Consider the following 23,315-nt stretch of genomic DNA (forward strand, 5'->3'; position numbering starts at 1 on the left):
AGTAGCAATTATTTACCAAAAAAAATAATAGGGTAATTCAAACGCTATTTTCTGCACCTCAGTGACGTACAGATCTAACCGCTGATGAAAAGCAAACATACCACTTTTTGCTGCTAAGTAACTCCCAAATGAACATTTTTTAAAGACATCCTCACATACATTAACTTGCCGTATCCTGAAATTGCACATACACCTATCTTGTATATTTTAATTTACATGAAATCCGATCTGCTGGTTACCAGTTATAATTCAAGAAAGATGACTCTTACTGCTTCGAGCAATCTGTCCTATCGTCAGAACTGAACAATACTTCTGGTAACATGAACCCGTGTTGTACACCTTTGTAAACCAGTAACAAACACTTCAAGACTAGGTATCGGGACATTTTTGTGAAATTAGGAGTAATAATCTATGGCTGTACTAACACAAAATGGACTGTATCAGGTAGATCAAATGTCTTGAATGACACATCCAAACTAGTACAGATGCAATGAACTTAATCACCCAAGAATTTCAATGTTCTGATTTGACTCCTTACACCATACATAACGCTAGAAATGCAGTAGATAAGGATAAACACCCTACACTGATTCTAGTCAGTCCTGGCAAAATTAATGTTTGGATTTTGGATCATTATACATCTATTTAACACTAAGTATTTTAAATGCGCCTTTTCCTCTGCTTATTTGTAACTTCACATATATTTTTGCGCTCGTGAAGTAAATTGTCCCGTGTTTAAACTCCAACAAAGAAATTATAAAATATAACGTCAGTATACTGAACCCCAGCTGTAAATGAAAATAGAAAAGTTATCAAGATATACGATGGCACATCATGAATTAACAGCTTGAATTTGCAAATAAAAAACTATGATGACATTCACGTATTTAGATTTCACATTTCTCGACAGATCTAATTAGAATCAGCTATTAAAATGTGACGGACCTGCTTATTCCTTAAAGCAATCAACATCACTGACCTGACCAAATACGTATAGAAAATATATTTATAAATTCATAACAGTCACAATAAAAATGTCACCAGCAAGGCATGCTTAAATCTAGGAGACCCAACAAGTCTTTGAAGAAAATGATGGTATTTTCACTTTTTAAAAAACAAAAACTGATGTTACTCAATCAAGAAATGTAATTTTGACTTTAGGACAGTAATCCCGCCGTTATTTATACAAGTCTGCTCGCTTTTTTGAGAAACTGCACGAGACTGATTAGTGAACTATTTGATCATTCCTTCCATCTCCTTTCAGCTACCTTAATGAGACTTGAATTAATTTTACCAGAATTGTTTGCTTATATGGCAAATACGATGGCAGTGGAATGGAAGCAAAATTTCAAAAAGTTACTGGTCAAATTACGGTAAATTAAAACTTTAAAAGAAAGTAAAGACTGATACATCAAAGACGATTGAGTAAACAGACCCATTTAGTGCGGGACAAAGTAAATATGGCTGCTTGTTCCATCATTTGCCAGACGAAGGAAACAACCTTGTCAGTATTTGTACACTATGATTAGTGTTCACATGGCCGATAGAGAACTTTGTGAAAAAAAAGGTTCGGCTAAACTCGGTGAAAAGGTTCGGCTAAACTCGGTGTAGAAGACATGGTTATGACTGAGGTCAAAATATGCCTATGAATATTTTACATCCATTATAAGACACGCTCTCTAATTATACAATGCAGGCTCATAGAAAAAGGCAGAGATGTCCCAATAACGTTCATAGAAACTCCTGGAAACGACGCTTTACACCTACTCCAAAAACCTGCTGAAACGAAGCCTTTTTGTTTTTGTTATAGGGTTTAACGCGATTTTTAGCACAAGATAGAAACGAAGGCATGTGTTCAGCAAGAGATGCAGCAGTCATTCGCAAAGAATCGTTCAGAGACTGACCTTAATTCAGTGCTCATTTAGCATGATGTCAAGAAAAGTTCTTTTCAAAGACTTGATTCATTTGAATGCTGCCCGAGGGTCGGCAAACTGATAACGAAAATTTCAAGAAACTGCTGCTTTGTATATAGCCAAAGTATTTCTTTCAGCAGCATTAAACGTTAGCGAAACCTGTCTATAAGGTTCATCAACAGCAAGACTGTGAAACTCTTTGGTGTCTGCACGTCGGAACAACGTTGCATGCCAAAAACTTGGAAAAGATTCATTAAAAATAAGCTAATGATATTTTACATTTCAGTATCTTACAGTCGGTTGAAGAAGCGTCGGCAGCAATTAATGTAATGTGAAAAGTGGTACAGGTACTATAGATTTGCTTTTAGAATTATTATGAAAATCATTCATAACACATTTATAAAATAAATAAAAACTTCCGCCACGACTTCATTTGATAGCAATGGCTTATCCCATATTCAACAGAATCAACATCCTTATAAAATGAATACAAGACAAGTGGATATCTTGTACAGCATTCCATCGGTAAATTCAAGTCCTGTACATTCAGAATCTCACCCAATCTTACACCAGCTTCAAGCCAAAGGATGATGAACCAATTTTCAACCGAAAATATTATAGACCATGTCCCAGAATTTAAACCTTTCGAAGAATCTTTATGCACGACTTACTAAGATAAGTAATGTTCTGAAGGACGATACGACTGATATCCTTATATAGTTTCTTGCTCAGCAATCCATATTCAGCACATTGAAAAGGGAACCAATTTTTGTTGTTGTTGTTGTAGGGTTTAACGCCATTTTTCAGTACACGATAGGCTATGCATGGCGGCCAGTATTAATGGTGGAGGAAGAACCCGGTAAAACCCCGGAAAGAACCATCGACCCATGAAAAGCTACTGGCAAGCTTTCTCACATACCCACATTAGCCGAATCCGAGACTCGAACCCACGCAGAAAGAGGTGAGATGGCAGTGATCCATAACGGAGAACGCTTTAGACCACTCGGCCACTCGGGACCCTGCGTAGTTGAATGTAAGACATCCCAAAGTGTAAAACGTGTAAGACGAGTTCCTTAAAGGTTCGTTTGTGACCGGTGTATTTTTTTTTACTAACAGTCCATGAACAAAAAGCAAGACATCCAAGTATGACGAAGTGATATTGGTTTATTAAGTAAGGCTAGTGCATTACTAAAACGCATGGTCACATAACATGAAATAGTTAGAATGTTGAGCGAATTGTAGCACTTTCAGCGATGAGACACATAACACGTATCACGAAGGTACGAATCACTTGTATAGCGCTTAATACAGGAAGCTAGAATTGTAGAAACATTTAAGGACGCAGGAAATCCGTTTGTAGAAGCAGATATACTGACAGCCATGTTGATCAAACGCGTTGGATGCAAAAGTAGATAGAACTGCTAAAACAGTAGCAAGAATCGGATCGGCTCAGAACAAATGTTGTGTCCATGAAAGACTAGTCGAAAGTTGAGCATATCTTCATGATGTTGCAGTGCATTACTAAAACGCATGGTCACATAACATGAAATAGTTAGAATGTTGAGCGAATTGTAGCACTTTCAGCGATGAGACACATAACACGTATCACGAAGGTACGAATCACTTGTATAGCGCTTAATACAGGAAGCTAGAATTGTAGAAACATTTAAGGACGCAGGAAATCCGTTTGTAGAAGCAGATATACTGACAGCCATGTTGAACAAACGCGTTGGATGCAAAAGTAGATAGAACTGCTAAAACAGCAGCAAGAATCGGATCGGCTCAGAACAAATGTTGTGTCCATGAAAGACTAGTCGAAAGTTGAGCATATCTTCATGATGTTGTTAAAATAACTTTTGGCGTTTTATGGCACAGGAATGTTTTCAAAAGCTATATAGTGCCGAGACAAATCTATTTTGCCTACGGATACTTCAAGGTGGCCTGTTGGGGATGAAGAAATGGTAAGAACTGACCCCGAACCCAGGTCGCGAGCCATGTGCCCTAATCATTTGAGCCCCAGCAGCTCATAACCTTTGCTTTTCGGGGGAACCGCCTCAAATGTTGCCATGCCTACAAAAGACTATGCTTTTTTGACGTCTGTTTAACGCTTGTCAGAAAGGACAAAGGGACCTTAGTGACTTTTTTAAAAATGAAAATCATTCATATCCACCATGGATATCTGAGTAATGGAAATCTTGGATAGGGCAATAACGTGTGTGTGTGTGTGTGTGTGTGTGTTTGTGTGTGTGTGATATTTGGATTTTTAAAGTAGCTTTAACAATTTGCAGTCATATCACTACGATGTCTGCAGTGTGGCAGTTTATAGTTATGTCTAGCACTAGGGCATCATGCCGCAAACATGTAGCATGATGTCCCACCTAGTCACATTATCCCGACACCAGGCCGTCCAGTCCTAACACTAACCTCTTAATACTGAGTGCCAAACGAGGCAGCTGTTAGTACTATTTGTATAAGTCTTTGGTATGACTCGGCCGGGGTTCAAACCTGCGACATCCTGCATCCGAGGAAGAATCTCTAACCACTATGCCACTGGGGCGGTCGCCAATAACGCATATAACGTGTTTGCCCTGGGAGTTGTGGAACCACCCAAACTGTAGCATCGGATAAGACCACTGTAATTATTGATGGGCCAACACATGAAAAGATCCAAATGTTCCAAGCGATTGCAGTCAAAAAGTTTTTCTTTTTGTTTAGATTGGTAACAAAAGATCGTTTAAAGCTTCAACGTGAAAACAAACCCCGAAACATTTCCTCCTCGTTTGTCATTTTAGCTCCAAAACAAAATGGTCGAGAGCGAGTTTTGTATGCCCTGAAGCTCGGAAGGATAAGTGATACCTTTTTATTCACCAATATTACAATGTCGGCTTGACTCAAGTCCTGTCTTGGCATGCACTTACGGTTGTAATACGGTCTCTTCATTTGCAAGATCTGGTAAGAAAGAATCGTGAGATATTTGGAAGGCTCAGAAGCATTGCGGCATTTGTTTCTTTTACAATAGTTCCACAAATATGACAGAAGGTCATTTGTCAATAACAGAGAGACACTGTCTTGATTTATGACCATTATTTCGGATAGTGTCAATGACTGTAGTCAAATGCCATCTATCAAGAAATATCGGCAAATAGAACATATCCGTCCAACCGAACGCAGAAAACGCAAATAATAGTTGCTTTAGAAACAAGGCAAATGTTTAAGACAGTGTATTGTCTGCATTCCAATCCTAATATAGGCTATAAGATGAGAGCAGAAACGGGCTTGTGTCTGCTTTTAGGACTCATTGTACTATTATACGGAAGAATGGGGACTAACCTGGAAATGGCTGAAGATAAAATATCGGTCGGGATGGACATGCTTGGTTGATAATTAAAAGAAAAATGTCCGTAAAAAGAATCTTTTGAAAGCGTATCCTACTTGTGATTTAAAAAATAGACTGTTGTATTTACAGAATTTCAGTCCTTTTAAAGACCCAAGTTTCGAACATTCATTACCAAAATTAACAGCTCATTTTTAGGTGCGGAATTGAAAACAAGTAAATGCAACAAACAAACAAAAATGCAGCGGAGCATATGGCTTTCTCTGCGCAGATATTTGCGTCAATAATGGGTCTGGATTGAGAAATATAGGTTTCATCGCGAGCATTCAGACATTAAAAGTTACTGAATTTTTAAAAAAATTGGCAATTCCATAGGTTTAATGTGAGAGCTGAATTAATACCGCGAGTCCTTGAATCACTATGGGCACAGCTCCCTCAAGGTTTAAGCCACTGCTGTGAGCTTGTTCATTTTTGACTGCATGGCGATGGGTGCTAAACTGTGCAGATGTTTCAGATCATTGGTACAATGTACAAATATGTATGTGCTTGTTACAGACAACGTTCCAAGAACGATACGTGCGTGCCTGGTATACGGATGAAATCATACATCAAAACGATGAGTTGTAACATGAGCGTGGACAGATTAAACATTCAGCTTCTAAATCAAAATTTATAATCGTATGACAAAACTACAAACGAAGCTTTCTATTGACTCTCTTGGCCATCTACATAAACATTATTCGCATGAAATTATATATGAAAACAACAAGACACTGGTCCAAACAAAAATGTGCTTTCCGTTTAAATGCCTTAAAGAAAAAACAAAACTGGCATAGGATAAGCTTTTGGCTACATTTATTCTAACATCGTAAAGTGGATAAAATGGTCATGCCCCCGCACAAAAAGAATTCAAGTGGGAAGGTCGTTCAAAGCAATTTAGTATGGCTTTACCAATTAATTTGTATCAATATTTCTTAATTTTGTAAGTTTAACGACATTTTTCAGCACATGGTAGACTAGACATGGTGGCCAGTACATCGTGCAGGAAGAACAAGGTAAAACTCAGGGAAGAACCACCGACCCACGGGATCAATATTTCTAATATAAAACCATGTCTATGACAAATTTTGAACAAGAAAACCTTATTTCCTAGTTACATTTACTTTGGGCCATAATAATAAGCTAGGGATGGCTTTATTTAAATATGACTTCATACAGCAAAACCAATGTGCAATTAGCTTGGGTATCTTGTTGCAACCAATAAGATGACCTTGAACTTTCTTCGTGCCATTCGATTTTCTAGTATTACAGTTACGCGACTTTTATAACTTGACCTGGCTGGAAAGTTGGATGTTATCACCGCAGTTACATTCGATGTAAACAAATATGACCACTGTCATGCCCAATCTGACTAAAATCAGACCTACACTACGTGAAGATCTGACATCTATCGCTTATGGATCATGTTCTGGTGACCTTTTGAACTAGCCAATGGAAATGCAACTTTCAGAAATTTTAAAGTGAATAAAATCGTTCGGCATACATTAATGCTCTTCAACCATACTTTTCAGTCTCCCAAAGACTTCATACGATTGGCTTATAAAATTAGCGATAATGTTAATAAAACAGTTACCAGAACAAGACACCTAAGCGGTCGCTGACATTTCTTCACGTAAGACAGTGGATATATGATTTTAATCAGATTGTTATCATGACACTAATCAGTTAATATGCATGGTAATATTGTGTTTTCTTCTACGCAAACTATCTTCAAATACTTCGTTAAATTTAAGTAACGTGTAAAGAGCTACATCAGTCCAGAATGCATTTTTACAAGAATATCTTGCGTATTAAACTTCTAACAACTGTAAATCGTAGATATAGTAGAAAAGATGCAAACTGTTAATTTAAAAAATTTGCCACAAGGAAACCTTTTAAACATAAGAACAGAGTTTACGAATTTCTCAAATGTTGAGAAATCTTAAAAATTTCGTTAGAAGTAAGCCAAGACTCCTTTAAGAAAAATTCAAACTTTATGACATTTTTTTATTTCATCATGAGATGATTAAATATATCAGTGGGAGAAAGACGTTGTCACTTGTGTAACTATTTTTTTCTCCCATTTAGGAAATATTCCTCCCCTTATATACGTTAATGAAGCCTTTTTTTATATTTAGGCCTCCCCCATTAACTTATCTCAGCATCTGTAAAGACTGAAGACCCTCTGGTATACATTTTTATAATCAATGAGGAATTATCATCAACAAATACCTAAGAAGAAACTCCAAGCAATAAAGTATAGGCTTCGAGTTGGTACGACTCTTATGGTCTGAAACTAAGTAACAGAAAGAAACGAAACCTACAAGTTGAGTAAAATTAACAAATAATTTATTTCTCTACGCTAAAATGTGTAAATTTAAGAGAAACTTGGAGCATTATGAATTAAATCCCAAATAATCCTAAATGTTCTATCACAACTCAGAAAAATGGTGTCCGAATGAATTCCGATACTGAATGCGCAAATGTAATAATTGTCTTCAAATGGTTGATATAACAATTGTCTTGATGTATTAGAACGATATATTCCCGAATGATTTGAATAAATTCCCAAGAATCCCAGAGTAGTGGTTTTGTCCAAAATCGCAATGAGCACTTTGTAATTCTAATGAATAATGTAAATAAATGTTTCATCTCCAATTACATTATATATCTGAACACAATAGCAAATGATTCCACAGCCTGAATTTTAAACGGAAATGAATAATTTTGCTTACCATAAATTTATATAACCCTAATACACTATAAAATGACCAGGCTGTGGGTGACAAATTCATTTCCAGGACATTCTAAGTTTGCATATATGGCCAGACCTTTAAGTCAGATATCAATAAACAACTTATTCACAACTTACAAACGGGGGGAAAAAAAACAAGTACACACAAAAACGCTACCCTCGATCGTGAATAATGGTCAAGCACAAAATATAAATATACATAAGAAAGTATTAATTTTTTTATAATTAGTTTTCAACGTGAATCGTGCAAATTGTCAGAGACTGGACTTTTAGGACCTGTTATCATTCGATCTCCCGCGTCACCCATACAGTATCGTATATCAGTCACACTCTACGACAAACGATACACAGTTTTCGGAAAAAACTTGACTGAAGTAATCAAATTGTTTCAAGAATAATTAAAGAACCAGTAAAACTCTAACTCAAAGAAACATTGTTTTTAAAGATGTCATGCTCTAAAGTCTGTTTGATACGGTCGCTCCGTGGCGTTTTTACAGACATCTTCCCCAACAATGTTTACTATAACCTGCGCAACTGAATTGTCCAAAATAAAAATAAAATTCCTATGCATGAGAAGTCATTAATTTTTAAGAAAAAGCATTGAAAGATTTTGTGTACAAAAGTAAATTTACAAAAGCAGAGCCCAAAAATGTACGAAAAAATCTGATATCTTTTTATCGATGTACTAATGCAGCCGTTAAGAGCAATGATACAGAATGGAGAACAGAAACTTACACACACACACACACATATATATACACACATGTATATATATATATGATAAGATAAAATATTGTACTCGTGAAGTGAAACATTTTGCATTGGCAAAGAAGAAAATTTCACATCTAAACTCAAGCGTCTTATAATTTGTAAAACCTGTTGTATACAGTAATGTTGAATAACAAAGCACGACCTTCAATTAAACAATATGAAAGTAATTTTACAACGCATAGCACAGTCAACCTATTACACTTAAAGTATGTGTTTCAAGTAGTTTACTGCCCTAATAGTCCGACATTATTCTACTTGAAGTAGGTAAAGATAGGCAAATTTATTCCTACTCAGGAACAAATAATCTGGGTGGGTTGTTCACACGACGACCTTGTATCATCAATACGCTGCATACCAAAAGTTGTATTGTGCCTGTTGGCGAGGATACCTCCTCTGCCCCGGCCCCCCCCCCCCCCAAATTATCACTGAAAGTCAAAAGCATTTTTGTTTTTAAGAAATGCAAGCCAATTGTGAAAAACGTTTAAATAACAAATACTCTTAGTAATCCAAACAATAAAATAACAAACACTCTTAGTAATCCAAGCAATCAAATAACATACAAAGCAGCTCTACGCGGAAGGGGCTCCTAGTGGTTGAGTGGTCTAAAGCGCTTCTCGGGTTCGGCCAATGTAGGTATTGTTTGTTTGTTGTGGGGTTAACGCCATTTTTCAGCTCAAGATATGCTATACATGGCGGCCATTATTGATGGTGGAGGAAGAAGACGGAAAGAACCACCGACCCACGAGAAGCTACTGTCAAGCTTTCTCACATACACACATAGGCCAAACCCGAGACTCGAACCCACGCAGACAGAGGTGAGATGGCAGTGATCCGTAACCGTGTGCGCTTTAGACCAATCGGGCACTCGGCCCCCATGTGGGTATGTAAGAAAGCTTGCCAGTAGCTTCTCGTGGGTCAGTGGTTCTTTCCGGGGTTTTCCCGGGTTCTTCCTCCATCATTTATACTGGCCGCCATGTATAGCCTATCTTGTGCTGAAAACTGGCGTTAAACTCTATAAGAACAACAAGTTCTTAGCAGACCTATTTAGTGATACAGCTTAATAGATCCATTCATGTACATATGAATAGCTTGGTCAGTAGGTATATTATTATATTATGTCCACCACGAACTCGAACATGAACTCTTTGAACAACACCGCCTCAACAATTACAAATCCTTTAGCAGGATCCCCCTGTAATTATCGTTACCATGTTAATGGTGAATGTTTATAAATGCATTCTAATGTATCTGCAACACATGCAGAATCTTCTGACATCAACCGCTCATTTGCTTTGTATCTACTTGCAACATTAACAATGGCTGGCGTATACTTGTATAATGTACGATCGACTCTTCAGACTCTTCCAAATATCTGAAGGCTGCGTTTCTAATCATATTTTTATTTCAGGTTAGTATCATGTTAATATGAAAAAGATGTTGGCAACAATTTTAATTAATTATACCTTGCCTTCAAAGTAACACGACACGTATCATTTTTTGACGGCTATTGTTGTTAGCGTTGGCATTTGCAATTTCTAGGGTTAATGGAATTAAATATAAATTAAATGTGCAAATCATACATAATTTTATGACCTAAAATTTATACTTTTTTTATGTTTTTGTTTTGTTGGAGGTGTTGTTTGTTTTGGCGTTTATGGCATAACAACACCGATATTATATGAGAAATGTGCTTTGCCCGATGACATACTACGTAAGTTAATCTGTGTTCATCCGTTGGTGGCAACCAACCCCGCCCTTTTGTACACCAGACTAACGACTTAGCCACCAAGCCACAGTGGCCCCCGGGTTTGTATTTATTCTTTCATGACTGCATGGGCTCTACATACATAGGAATTTCCCCTAAGCGATGGTTTACATTGTCTATTCTGCTTCTTCCTAGCTATGTGTGATTAAGCCTATACTCTGACTATACGCTACAAAAAAGTTCAAGAAATAATCATACAATGCAAACAAATAACAACTTTGAAATTTCAGCTGTTCTCTGCTAAATGGGTTCGAAACCTCTCACTTCCTACGTGTTTATGTCATTTTATTACATACATACCATCTATACTCGCTTATAAGTCGAGTCAAAGTGAAAACAACAAAGGTCATAATCTGCCGTATCATACTGCGCATGCATATTTGAGTGTATGTTGTTTGTTTTACTTATTACTCCTAACAAACTGTACATAACCATATCGGACTGAATATTTTGCGACGGCAGATCTGGGTCTATGCAATTTGCAGCTGGACTCATCTTATATGCGAATAATGACGGTCCATTATCTAAACCAAATAATCCAGAAATTCAATCGTGTAACCCAAACTAATGATGTTTCCATAATATTATTACATTTTGCATCTGGGCTAAACAGCGTGCAAGGTATTCACTGTGTTCAACATTGCACGCATCTGGGCCACCGAGCTATTTTGGCGATGAAATGGATTGTGTAACTGATGAGAAGCGGAAGAAACTTCCTTTGAATTCTTTATAGGGTGACTAATCCGGGTCCATTGATATTGTCCACTTTAATGAGATTGAGGAATGAAAGAAAATTAGCACATAACCGTGTGTGTGTGTGTGTGTGTGTGTGTGTGTATATATATATATATATATATATATATATATATATATATATATATATATATATAGAGAGAGAGAGAGAGAGAGAGAGAGAGAATGGCCTTAGAGAGCGATCACGGACCCTGGGGTAAGAAACACCCGGCCCTCTCCTAGTTCTTGTTCAAACAAGTTTTCTTTTATAAAATTAAAAAGTGTTCTTCGACCTGGACCCCCTTATGGGCCCGGGTCCCCGGGGTTTATTCCCGGTTGCCACCCTCCCCTTGTCGGTCATGAGAGAGAAAGAGAGTCTTTTCCAGAAATATATACCAGAAAACTTCCGTCTCTTAGAAAACAAAGAATTATGCAAGTGGTGAAAGAGGTAATATGTATACTCTGGTTGTGCTACGTAGCAATGCAGCAAGGACAGATCGTGATCTCCCAAAGGTGCGAAATATGTTCTTCACCGTCAACAATAAGAATTTATTGTATTAAAAATCCAATTCATCATTACAAAAGATAATATTTAAATAAAACGAAAATTACAAGATAAAAAAGGAATTACATCTCCACAAACCCAAAGGCTCACAATGTGTACAACATCAGTTTGTTGTAAAAGAAATCTTTACATTTTCTCGTTGACGTTGCCTGGGAATGAAAACACTGAACATTTGAAAATAGAAAATATCGAAACAATCCACTGAAAAATCCACTCTTCATTGACTAAATTAAACCTTATGGGCACTCATGGTTGCTGATGATCGGTAAACCTGTGTCTGATTGCTAAACAAGTGGACTTGACAGTATTAAGCGTTATGTAATCTGAAATAACCCTTTTTCTAACCGGTCGAACGTAACAATTTGTTGCAATAAAATGGACAATAAAGTGCCTGACATTTTCACGCCATTTTATATCGCTTTGACGTGGTGCCACGTAGAACTACACTTTTTCTGTTTTTCAACATTTTGCAAAGTGTGTTGGAATGGGAACAGTATTGTGCTTGAAGATTGGAGGGAATTAATGACTATTTAATAGTTGCCAACTGCCGTTTTATCGGTTTCTTGACGCGTCACTAGTAAATCTCAATTTTCGACACAAAATTTATCATTAGCAGCTTCAAATCCTGTTAGCATATACTGTAAATGGGCGACACGAGAATTATGTAAGTTATGCCAGTTAGCATTGTATATCACGCGTATCAGCCATAACTAACCATATTCCCAGGTAACCTATAATAAAACCTATAATAAACTGGGAACACAATACTAGATCATGCCCCAGCCGTTACTCATACACAAGTAATACAATACAAAGATGCCTTCAGTCGTGTTTACATATGTTCATCACTCTTGGCATATTGATATGTATGCATCGCTGCTACGTAAATTTATCATGTGTATTATCCTGGGGCAATGTCTCGGTTTATCGTCATTATGCGGACAGTATACATTACTAAATTCACATACTCCTTGGTTTGTTCTTTATCTATCGCAAGTTTTGTTTAATACCAGAAGAAAAGAAATATTGCGGAATATTGATCCATCAGTACGACAAAACGTGGTAAAAAAAAAGAATTAAAAATAGAGACAAACCAGACTCATCAATGGAACGACCGTCATGAATACTTCATGTCCAAAGTTGAGCCAAGTAGTGCAAGAATCTCAGTAGTGAAGGGGGGCACTTTACGGACAATGGGAATTAGCATTAAAAACACCCTTGGGGCACTTTACGGACAATGGAAATTTAACATGGAGAAAAATCGTGGGGCACTTTACGGACAAGGGGATTTAACATGGGAATAAATCGTGGGTCACTTTACGGACAAGGGAATTTAACATGGGAATAAATCGTGGGTCACTTTACGGACAAGGGAATTTAACATGGGAATAAATCGTGGGTCACTCTACGGACAAGGGGAATTTAACATGGGATTTTTTTTTTTTAAAAAAATTTTAAAAAAATTTTTAAAATTTAAATTTAAATTTAGGCAATTCAAAGACTATCTCTTTTCGAGATATATGGCTGGCCCTGAAAAGGGCCTTTGGGTTTTCTTCTTCTAATTTCTTCTTTTCCTCCACCAAGTTCTTATTTTATCTCCAACACTCTTTCTCTTCTTTTTTTTCTCCTTCTCTTCTTTCTTCTCTTCCTCCTCTTCTTCTTTCTTCCTCTTCTCATTTTCCTCTTCTTTTTCAATTTTTTCGTTCCATGTTCTTATTCTTATCTTTTCCTCTTCATCCTCCTTCTCCTCCTTTATTTCTTTCAACAGATCACTGATGATTACCTTCATTTTTCGTAAATTGTTTATCTCCATCTTCACTCGATGGGGACTATATGAATAGTGATCCTCGTTTAGGTTAACCAACATTTGCTCTATCATTCCTAAATTGTCGAGGACGTTTTGCAATTTTTCCATTTTGTCCATTTGGTTAGAAGCCATCTTCTTTGTATTCTTTGCAGAATGGTTTGAACAACGAGCACTGTGGGTTCTTATACGAAAAGCGCGAACGTGAAGGAAAACATCCCTCTAAAACATAAAATGGATCTTACCTAGATCATGACCCAACATCGCGCGTACGTGAAGGAAAACATCCCCCTACTTTCTCATTTCATATAATGAAACCCTAACTATACTCTTCACATACGCTAAGAAACCCATAATCTACTATTCACACTAACATACCTGAGCTCTTACAAACACAAACACACAAACACACAAACTCATACCCTCACACTATCTAAAATAAGAGTTAGTGTTTATATACACACTACTCTACCTACACATTGGCAAATTAATAGTTATTTCTTTTCTAGAGTATTGGGTAGCCCTGAAAAGGGCTGTTTTTGTTTGGAACTTCATGGACACCTGGTTAATGGTGGCACCTTCCAGGCCTGGCGCCACATACACATCTTATCCCCCAGTTACTTTTTACCTTTTGGGGGCAGAGAGCAGAGGCAGGATATGTCGCTTCAGAATCCCAATTTTCGCTCTCTGGGATTTTGAAATTTCTTCTTTCCTTTTCCTCCTCCTCTTCTTTGTTTCTTCTTTCCTCTTTATATCTTCTTTCTTCTTCTTCCTTATATCTTCTCTCCTCCTCTTCTTTCTTTCTTCTTTCCTCCTCTCTTACCCTTCCCTCCTCTACAATGGCTTCCGCGGCCAGTTCATTTAATATGCGCCTGGCATATTCCAGATGCACATGAAGCTCCAACAGTTTCTCAAGTCTCGTGTTCATTCTTCTGGCTGTGTTGATCAATCAACAAGGGTAGCTGGACTGCCGAACGAGTTTCAATTTATACTGAAAGCGCGTACGTGAAGGAAAACATCCCCTAAAAAACATAAAATTCATCTTACCTAGATCATGACCAAAAAACATCAACAACGCGCGGACCTAAAAGAAACACTCGCTCACTTTTTTATGCTACCCATCACTTCAATAGACTATCCACATACGCAAAGCAATTCAATCTAACTCCAAATATACACCTCAAACACTAAGAAAAGATATCATTTTAATCTACTATCCACACCAACTTACTTGAGCTCTTACAAACACAAACACACCAACACATACCCTCACATTTTTAAAAAGAGTTAGTGTTTATTTTCACACTACTCTACCTACACACATTGGCAAATCGATCGTTATTTCTTTTCTAGAGTATTGGGTAGCCCTGAAAAGGGCTGTTTTTTTGTTTGCTATGGCATTCTTTTTAGTTTCTAAGAATGCGATGTCCTCTGAGGATAGACTTTCTGGCAATAGGTCTGCTTCTTCGGAAAGAGAAGAAGAATTCTTTGGTGTCGATACGACAATCGACAAAGCCTCTGTCAGCTTCAGGTTGTTGCTGCTGCTGCTGTTGTTGTTGCTGCTGTTGCTGCTGTCTCTGAAGTCTGTACTTCTCTGTCCATTCTTCTTTCTCCTTGTTCATTTCTTCTCTGAAGAGCTCTTCTATCAGGTCTTCAGTGATTTTTAACATTCTCACATTCTCTATTTCTTCTGGCTTCGGTATCAGACTGTGTCTGACCCTATGCAAATTCACGTAGGCTTCGTTGAGCTTAGCTAGTTTGGAGCACATCTTCGTAGGAGGATGAGTCGACAATGGATGGTTAGACTGGAAACAACCCCGGTTCTTAAAGTGAAAGCGCGGACGTGAAGGAAAACATCCCCCACACGGTTTTCGATTCGCAACGTTCAGTGATTGTCATGAGAGGGATAGTAAGAAATGAAAGAGCATCAATTCAACATTCTTATAGCTAAACAAAAGACAAAAGCATTTTTTCAAAACACAACATTTTTTATTCAAAAATCACTTAACACTAAACAACAACTCTAACATTTTTAATAATAATCCAACACTATAACATCAAACAATTTTTTTTCAAATCACAAACATTTTTTTCTCAATTCACAATCTACTTTAAACAGGGCTGACAACGTTGTGAATGAAATTGTGATTTCCACTGTTGGAAATCATTAGGCCATTGATGGACACTACGTTTCCTAGCTTGAGACAAAAGATAAACATAATGGTCACAAAACCATCGATCTACTTTCACATCATTTCTAGCAGAAGAACGAGGATCGAAATGAGTCACTAAATGTTCTAAGGAATAGCCCAGGCTCCGATGATGCAGAAAATACACACAGTACTGTCCACACACCAAGGAATCTGTGCCTTGTAATTTCACATTATTGAATCGGGTGGTTTGAGCATTTCTTCTCATAAAGTCGATGATATCGTCTTCCAAAGGGGGCGATCCATACGAATCGAAATATTCCACACATCCTTCTTGAGGAAAGTAGACGGCTACCCAGTGGGTTCCTGGGAGATGACTGTCGTCCGTGTTGATCACGTAAGCTTGATGGTCTTTAGGTTTGCGATGAGGGAGTTCATCTTTAGCACAGACGACGGGATTCCAAGAAGACGTATACGAACTGTGGTTCAAAAGGTAATAAAGTTCCCAGGTATCCATTGTTTTGTGTTTGTTTTTTTTTCTTCTTCACAGGTAATAATACGTTGTCAATTCGATCCTGACTTTTTGCTTGAAAATGTCTGAGGAATAAACGGTTATTCGTTCTGTTTCCTCACTCTGATTCAGGAGAGCTTCGATACGATGGATCTCTTGAGTGGTTAATGGTGGACAAGAATGTTCACGCAAGTCTTTATACCACTGGTGCAACACGTCTTTGTTCGAGATGAGACTCCAAGCTTCGTCCAGATACTCGTCCAATTTTTCTTCTTGACTCAACATCAGGCATTTATCGTGTTGAATTTGACTGGGATGATCGTTTTGACATCCATAACAATTTTTCTTGATCAATTCCGTCATTTTGTCCACCAAGTGTTTGGCAAAACAGGAGACTAAATGGGCTTCTTGTTCTGGCCATCGCGACTTCATCAAAACTTCTTCGTCTTTGTCTTGAGATTCTTCTCCTTCCACGGTCTCCTCACATTCCATCTCCAAAGTTTCTTCACTAGGTAAAGAGGGATAACAGTCTTCCATGACTTCTAATAGTCTAGAATGACTTCTCTCAAACTGTTGATTTCTATGGTATTATCGAATTCTGCATACAGGATGACGTTCACTGTGTTATCTGCGGGTAGTGGACTCGCAAACTGAATTTCCACACGAATCTGGCCAGATTTTATAGGGTGGAAATGTCCCTCGTCGCTGCCTTGGTCTGGAGTGAAATCGAAAGCCCACAAAGTGTAGCCTCCGTCATAATCGTCGTACGTAATGCCATGACTGGTGTTGGTTCCTAACTGTCCGGTGGCTTCGTACAGGGACAAGTACGATCTCAAGTAATTCTTCTGGGCAAAGTTAGGCTCGAAAGGTCGGGTACACAAGGTCTTGCCATCGCGACTGACCTCGATCTTGGACACATTGTAATGCTTAAACTCAAAAGGATTTTCGTTGTAGGCTCCGTTGAAGGCTGTATTCTTGACGATACCAACAATCAAACGCTTGGGTAACTGTCCTTGGAACAGATGATCTTCGATCATGGATCGCTGTCCAGCAGGAATGGTGAAGGTTTTTACTTCTACGCGTCGTATGGGATACTTGGCGGTTGTTCTGCTCAACGTTTGACTGATGTCGTTACCCACTTTAGGTAACACTTCCACACGACGTACGTAGAGCCTGGCTTCCTCGATGACAGTTTTGCAAGCAGTATTACCTATCAAATGGAAAGCGGCACTGCTACGATTCAGTCTCAGGCGGACATTGACCCCGTTTAGTAAATATTTCTCTTGCAACCACATGTCCAGATGTAAACGATCCATCAGTTCTAAACTCTGTCCATCTTTGATTCTCTTTCTTCGTTCTATAAATCCGTCATTGTTTTCTTTCTTTTCATCAGTTTCTAAATTTTCAAACTTTCCAGCTTCGTCAGCTTCCCATACCACACATGCATTGAGATGAGTGTTCTTGGCGTCTATTCCGTACGTCAAGAGATTTTCCAGGTACGCTCGATAAGGGTAAGTATCCATGCTGCTGCTGACCAGTTTGTTGTTCAAGTACAAGTCCACTCCGCTAAACAAGGAATGCATGAAATTGTTGACGGGAGCTATTACCTCATCGCCATCTAGGGTCGAATTGTCCTCATCGACAACTTTGACTTTCAAGTACAAGTAACTGCTATTCAGATCGATGTAATCTTCGGGCTGTCCTTTGATTTCAAACTCGATGGGAGCTGAGGCTGTCAATGAGGAGACGGGGTGAAATTCCACCCATTGGGATTCTTGCATGGTCATCATGGTGGGGGGCATGGCAAACAGATCCAGTTCCGTCTTGGAACAAGCGCAAGATTCTCGGTGCATCATTTTGTTCTGTGTTTCAATAATCGAAAACGTCTAAGTCTCGTACGGTTCTTCTTTTCTTGGCCTTTCTCGCTTGAAGTCTGGTGAAGGGGTGTTTTCTTCTTCGTCTCTTTCTGCCTTGTCCTTGCTGAATGCTTGACTCGGTATCGTGCAGGGCATTTATAGGTGTGTCTCGTCGGCCCAAAATGTCTTTACCCGTTTGCAGCAAGACATTTTTGCCTGCCCTCATGAAGGCTTCTTTAGGGTTTTGTTTGTCGATGATGACATTTTGGAGAAATTCTTTGCCTTGCGTCAGTGCCGCATCTTTCAAGGCGTGCAATCCGCGTGTCACCATCGGTTTCAACACCGGGGCCACCGAACGAAAGGCCGATTTTAACATGTCTCCTAAACCGTGTCCTCGCTGTCGAGCCACCCCTCGGTACACTGGATACATGACTTACTTACGAATCGTGAGAGAACCGTTTTCGAAAATGGAGTTTCACCGTGACTTTTCCTTTGGTGAATGGAATATTTTGTCCCAAATCTCCTTTTATAGTAATGTTGACCGTGTCCAAATACGACTTGCTGACCGGCAAATAGTGAGGATGGACAAATTCGCGGTGGACGTGGTAAGTGTTTCCACCTTCCTCGTCAGCGTTTGCGGCAGAATCCACTTTAAAAGGAATGACACGCAGTAACGGTACGGAGGTGTGTCCCACCACGTTGTATTCCACCACATCGGAGTACACGAACATCAAATTCAGTCCTTGGTTCAGTTCTACCGGGGTACGAAAATACTTGGTAAAAGTATCGTTGTCAGAAATGACTAGTAATTCGCCTTTTTGTTGTTCTACTTTCTTCTTCATCTCCATGTCCCCGCCCAACATGTCAAACAATTCAGGACAAAATAAGAAAGACATGATTTTGGGCCCCTCAGGAAATTTTATCAGGAAGCGACGAGCTGTTTTGTGGTACTCCAGGGTGACACTTTTTTTGACACTTTCCAAAGCTTTCAGAAACACACCATTAAACCTGGTGACTATGGTGCTGACCAAATGTTGACCACTAAAATAATAGCCTGGGGGAATGAACAAGTGATAGGTGGTCCACTTTGGATTTTGTGTGTTACGGGTTTTCTTGTCATATTTGCCATGGGTATCCAAGTACTGTTGCATTTGTTCGTCATGAACTTCCACATCAAATTTATTTTGATTGGGAAGGACATTGAGGACTTGGGTCGGGTGAATCATTTCTACTAAAGCCACTTCCCAATGGGCTTCGTGATCTAAGGGGATGGCTTGAGGTAATTTGGCCGTGTAACAGCACAACGTGTTGTTGGGAAACACCTCCATGGAACTGTCACTGGGTAAGGTTAAGTAAAATTGGTTTTGGTGACTCATAATTCCAGAGTTCTGTGGCTGTCCGAGGGAATATTAGTGGATGTCAGAGGTGTGTCTCCGCCCAAAATGGGGTTCTGATTGTGGTTGGACTGGTGACTGGCACTGGCACTGGACACAACGTTCCCGTTCGAGGAGAATTTCAGGGAGGGATTGGGAAGTAGGTAACCGATGCAACTGCTCAATAAAATGGTCCACAATTGTTTGTCTCCTTGTTGCAAACTCAAATTGGCGATGGCTGCCCCGATGACACAATACACCACGAAGATTTGGCAGAAAAAGACGATTTGCGTTTTAGGCACACGTTCTCCACACCACACCCACAAGGGTTGTTTTTGTAAATCTTGCACAGAAGAACTAGGGGAAGAAGGACTGGTCGACGTAGCTGCGTCTGCTGCTGTGTGAAAGGGCATGATGGTCACTTCTTCTTTTTATAGTCGATGACTTGCGAAGCGTCGATCCAAGAATCGAAACTGGGTGGATATCCTTTCCAACGTACTTTGACTTCTTTGACACGTCGTTTGCCCACTTTACGGGTTCTGCGTTCCAGAATGCTTTCGATGTCGTACACGTCGTCTTCTTTTTTGGTGACACGTTGTAACTCGGGCAAATAAAACGTTCCTTTGAGTACTTCTCCGTTCATGTCTTCCAATTTATAGACGGCAGGATGACGGCCATGCACTCGTCCAGTGACGCGAAACAATTCGGTCGTCCAGTTAGGTAAGTAACCTTTGTCGAAAGTGCGTTTGGTTTTGCCAATGCGCACCCAATCTCCTACGGTCAACTCTCCACTTTTCTTGGGGACAGCCCTCGTCGGGGACGTACCAAACAGGCGCTCGAACACCAGCACTTCGTTGTCGGGAGTCACGTCTTGCGGGGCACGTCCGATGCTTCGATGGTAAGATTGGTTGTACGCTTGCACCAGGTGCGGTAAGATGTCGATGTACTTCAGAGTGTGGTGATGCGTAAAATATTTCCACATGCGTTCTTTCAAAGTGCGTTGAAAACGTTCCACGATGCTGGCTTTGGTTTCGGGATTCTCGGTGGTAAAAAAATGAATGTCACGTTTCTTTAATTCTTTTTGGAAAGCTTGGTTCAGAAATTCGGTGCCTTTGTCCGTTTGCCATCGAAGAGGGCGACGACCGCTTTGTTTCAACACCCGTTGCAGGGCTCGCACTAACTCGCTGCTGGATTTGGAAGTCAAAGGCACGACCCAGGCAAATTTGGAAAAGACGTCGATGACACAAAACAAATATTTGTAACCACGATTGTAGCTGGCCAAATGAGAGACATCGGCTAAATCGGCTTGCCATTGATGATCGATACCTTCCACTCGGGTGCGACTTCTGGCAAACTTGCGTCGAATGGGTTTGTGTAAAGTGTAGGTAGCTTGTTCTTGTAACCATCGTTGCACTTGAGGTAAACGGAGACTTTTCAGTCGCGTTTTGGCAGCACGATACAATTTTTGAACTCCTGCGTAACCTGCAGGATGGGAGGGATCGTAGTAAATGCTAGCTAAGACTTTTTCCATTTTTTGTGTTGATTGGTGTCTTAATAAGGCACCCACTCTTGGAAGAGGCTACTCTTTTTCTCTTGGGGTATTTTCTTGGATTGCAAGGCTTTGCGTGTGCGGCCAGCAATAGGTGTCGAAGAGGAGGAGGATGTCTGAGCGGGGGATATCGGTTCTTGTTTCACTTCTGTCTTCACTTCTGTCTTCACCTTCTTTTTCTCTTGTGAGGAAGAAGGGGTGGCCATCATCTTTTTAATCCATCCAATTCTGGAGGTAGGTGGTGTTGTTAACTTGCGTACTTTTTCTGGTGGAGTTTGAAACCCTTCTTCTTCTTCTTCTTTTCCTTTTTCGGTCTTGGTCACGGGTACTGGTGGTACTGGTACTGGTACTGGTACCGGTGATGGTGCTGGACTTTTCATCAAGGTCTTAAAATCTTTCAAAGTGGGTAGAGCTGTTTCGTCTAAAGCTTTCTGGTGAAAGAGTTGCAGTCGTTGCAAGAGTTGACCGTACTTTTGCGATTTTTCTGTTTCGGACAAATCTTGGCGATCCAGCAAGGATTGCAATTCGTGTTGTAACTGGGACATCTCGCTCAAATTGGGATTGGGAGGTAAATGCGGGGTGCGTTGTTCTTGCCACCGATGGTATTCCATCCATCGTTTGTAAGGCACTAAAGCTAGTTTTCGTCCTTCCATGGGGTTGTCAGGGGTGAATTCTGAGATCTTGGGACTTCCGAAGGCCTTTTTATCTTGCTCCCACCAGTCCTCCCAACATGGTTCCCAAGACTCCTTTCAGTATGGGGCCTAACAAGAGAGGTAAAATGCCTCCACGTTGGACCAACATCTTCTTTTTTTGACGAATGGGAACTTTCTTTTGAACCATTTTCCGAAGAACGTGACGATGTTTGCCTAAGCATTGTTTCTGGTGTTTGGACAAAGGGATCGTGCCTTTCAAAACGTTCAAACAACATTCGCACACGGTATCGATGACCTCTTTGGAGGCCGTTTGAATGAGTTTTTTTCGTAGGGGTGGAGAAGCTTTGGACAGGACAGATAACAGGTCCCCATGTTTGGCTAAACGTGGTGGTAGTCCTTTCCTTTTCTTTCCTTGGGGTTTTCTGGAGGGTGACATCTTTGAGTCTTTAGGAGCACCTAAAAACACTGATACCCTACTCGGTCACAGGCCTTTTTTATACTGGAACGCGTCGCCACTGATTGTCTTTACGTTTTATCAGTTTGAGGACAGGCATGACACGTCGTGCAGGGGTACGTAACGGACTAAATCGAGCCAGTTCTTGCTTGGACAAATCCAGTAAACTTTGTAACATGCCCGATCTTTCTTGAACTTTGATTTTGGGAGAAGGTACTTTGTGAGCAGCAGCCACTGCCGCTAAATTGGAAGGTCCTGCCACTGGGGAAGTTCTTTTGGGGGTCATCAACGGAGAAGTTCTTGGTGTAATCAACGTCTCCAAGTACTCTTCAGTTCCTGGTGACATCAACGGAGAAGTGGACAAACGTGAGGCTGCCGGAGACGTTGTGGCAGGTCGTGGCTTGCGAGTGTAAGGTTGTGTCCTGGCCGAAGTGCCTCTCTTGCGACTAGTTTTCTTCTGTGGACTTTTCTTTTTTTGAGGACTTTTTCTCTGTTTCTTTTTCTTGGGGCTTCTTTTCTTTTTCCGGGGTGATGGTGGTGGTGTCTGGTAAGAGGAGGGTCCCGCCACTGGAGAAGTTCTTCTTGGGGACTTGGTCTTTTTCTTTTTCTTCTTGGGGCTTCGTTGGACTTTTGTCTTAGGGATAACTTTGGGGGCATTAGGATCCCATCTTAAGAGTGAGCGAATGATGACCCCTCCTAGAGTACCGCTCCCTCCAGGTTTCAAAATGATTTGTTTTTTGGTTTGAGTGTCGATGCGGGGATCGGCCAGTTGGACCAAAGCGACTTTGTTTCGATCGAAAAAGCGTTGGGTTTGATGAGGAATCTGAATGATTCCTTGGAGTAATTGACGTGCCGTCACCGTGAACCATCGTAAGACTTCTTTGAGACTAGCTTCTAAGACACGGGCTCGTGTTTGTGGATCTTTTTCTCGACTGATGCCATACAAGGCACGAATCAATTTGACGGGAAGATGAGACTGAAGGGACGTCATGTTCACACTGTGTGAGGCAGACGAAAAAGGGTCTGAGGTTTTTATAGATTTTTTTCAATGGGAGTGAAATGAAGTCGAGGACGGAGACGTGTACAGGACA

At 39.9% G+C, this 23,315-nt stretch overlaps 1 protein-coding gene across 5 annotated transcripts in view; it reads right to left on the bottom strand.

Moving 5' to 3' along the window:
• The window catches only part of LOC149790609 (microtubule-actin cross-linking factor 1, isoforms 6/7-like), a 376,630-nt gene that overhangs the window by 66,634 nt on the left and 286,681 nt on the right, over positions 1 to 23,315 (bottom strand). The gene's annotated exons all lie outside the window — the stretch shown is intronic.

Source organism: Sinohyriopsis cumingii, chromosome 10, assembly GCF_028554795.1.
Source record: "Sinohyriopsis cumingii isolate HCF-2022 chromosome 10, ASM2855479v2, whole genome shotgun sequence".
Lineage (NCBI taxonomy): Eukaryota > Metazoa > Mollusca > Bivalvia > Unionida > Unionidae > Sinohyriopsis > Sinohyriopsis cumingii.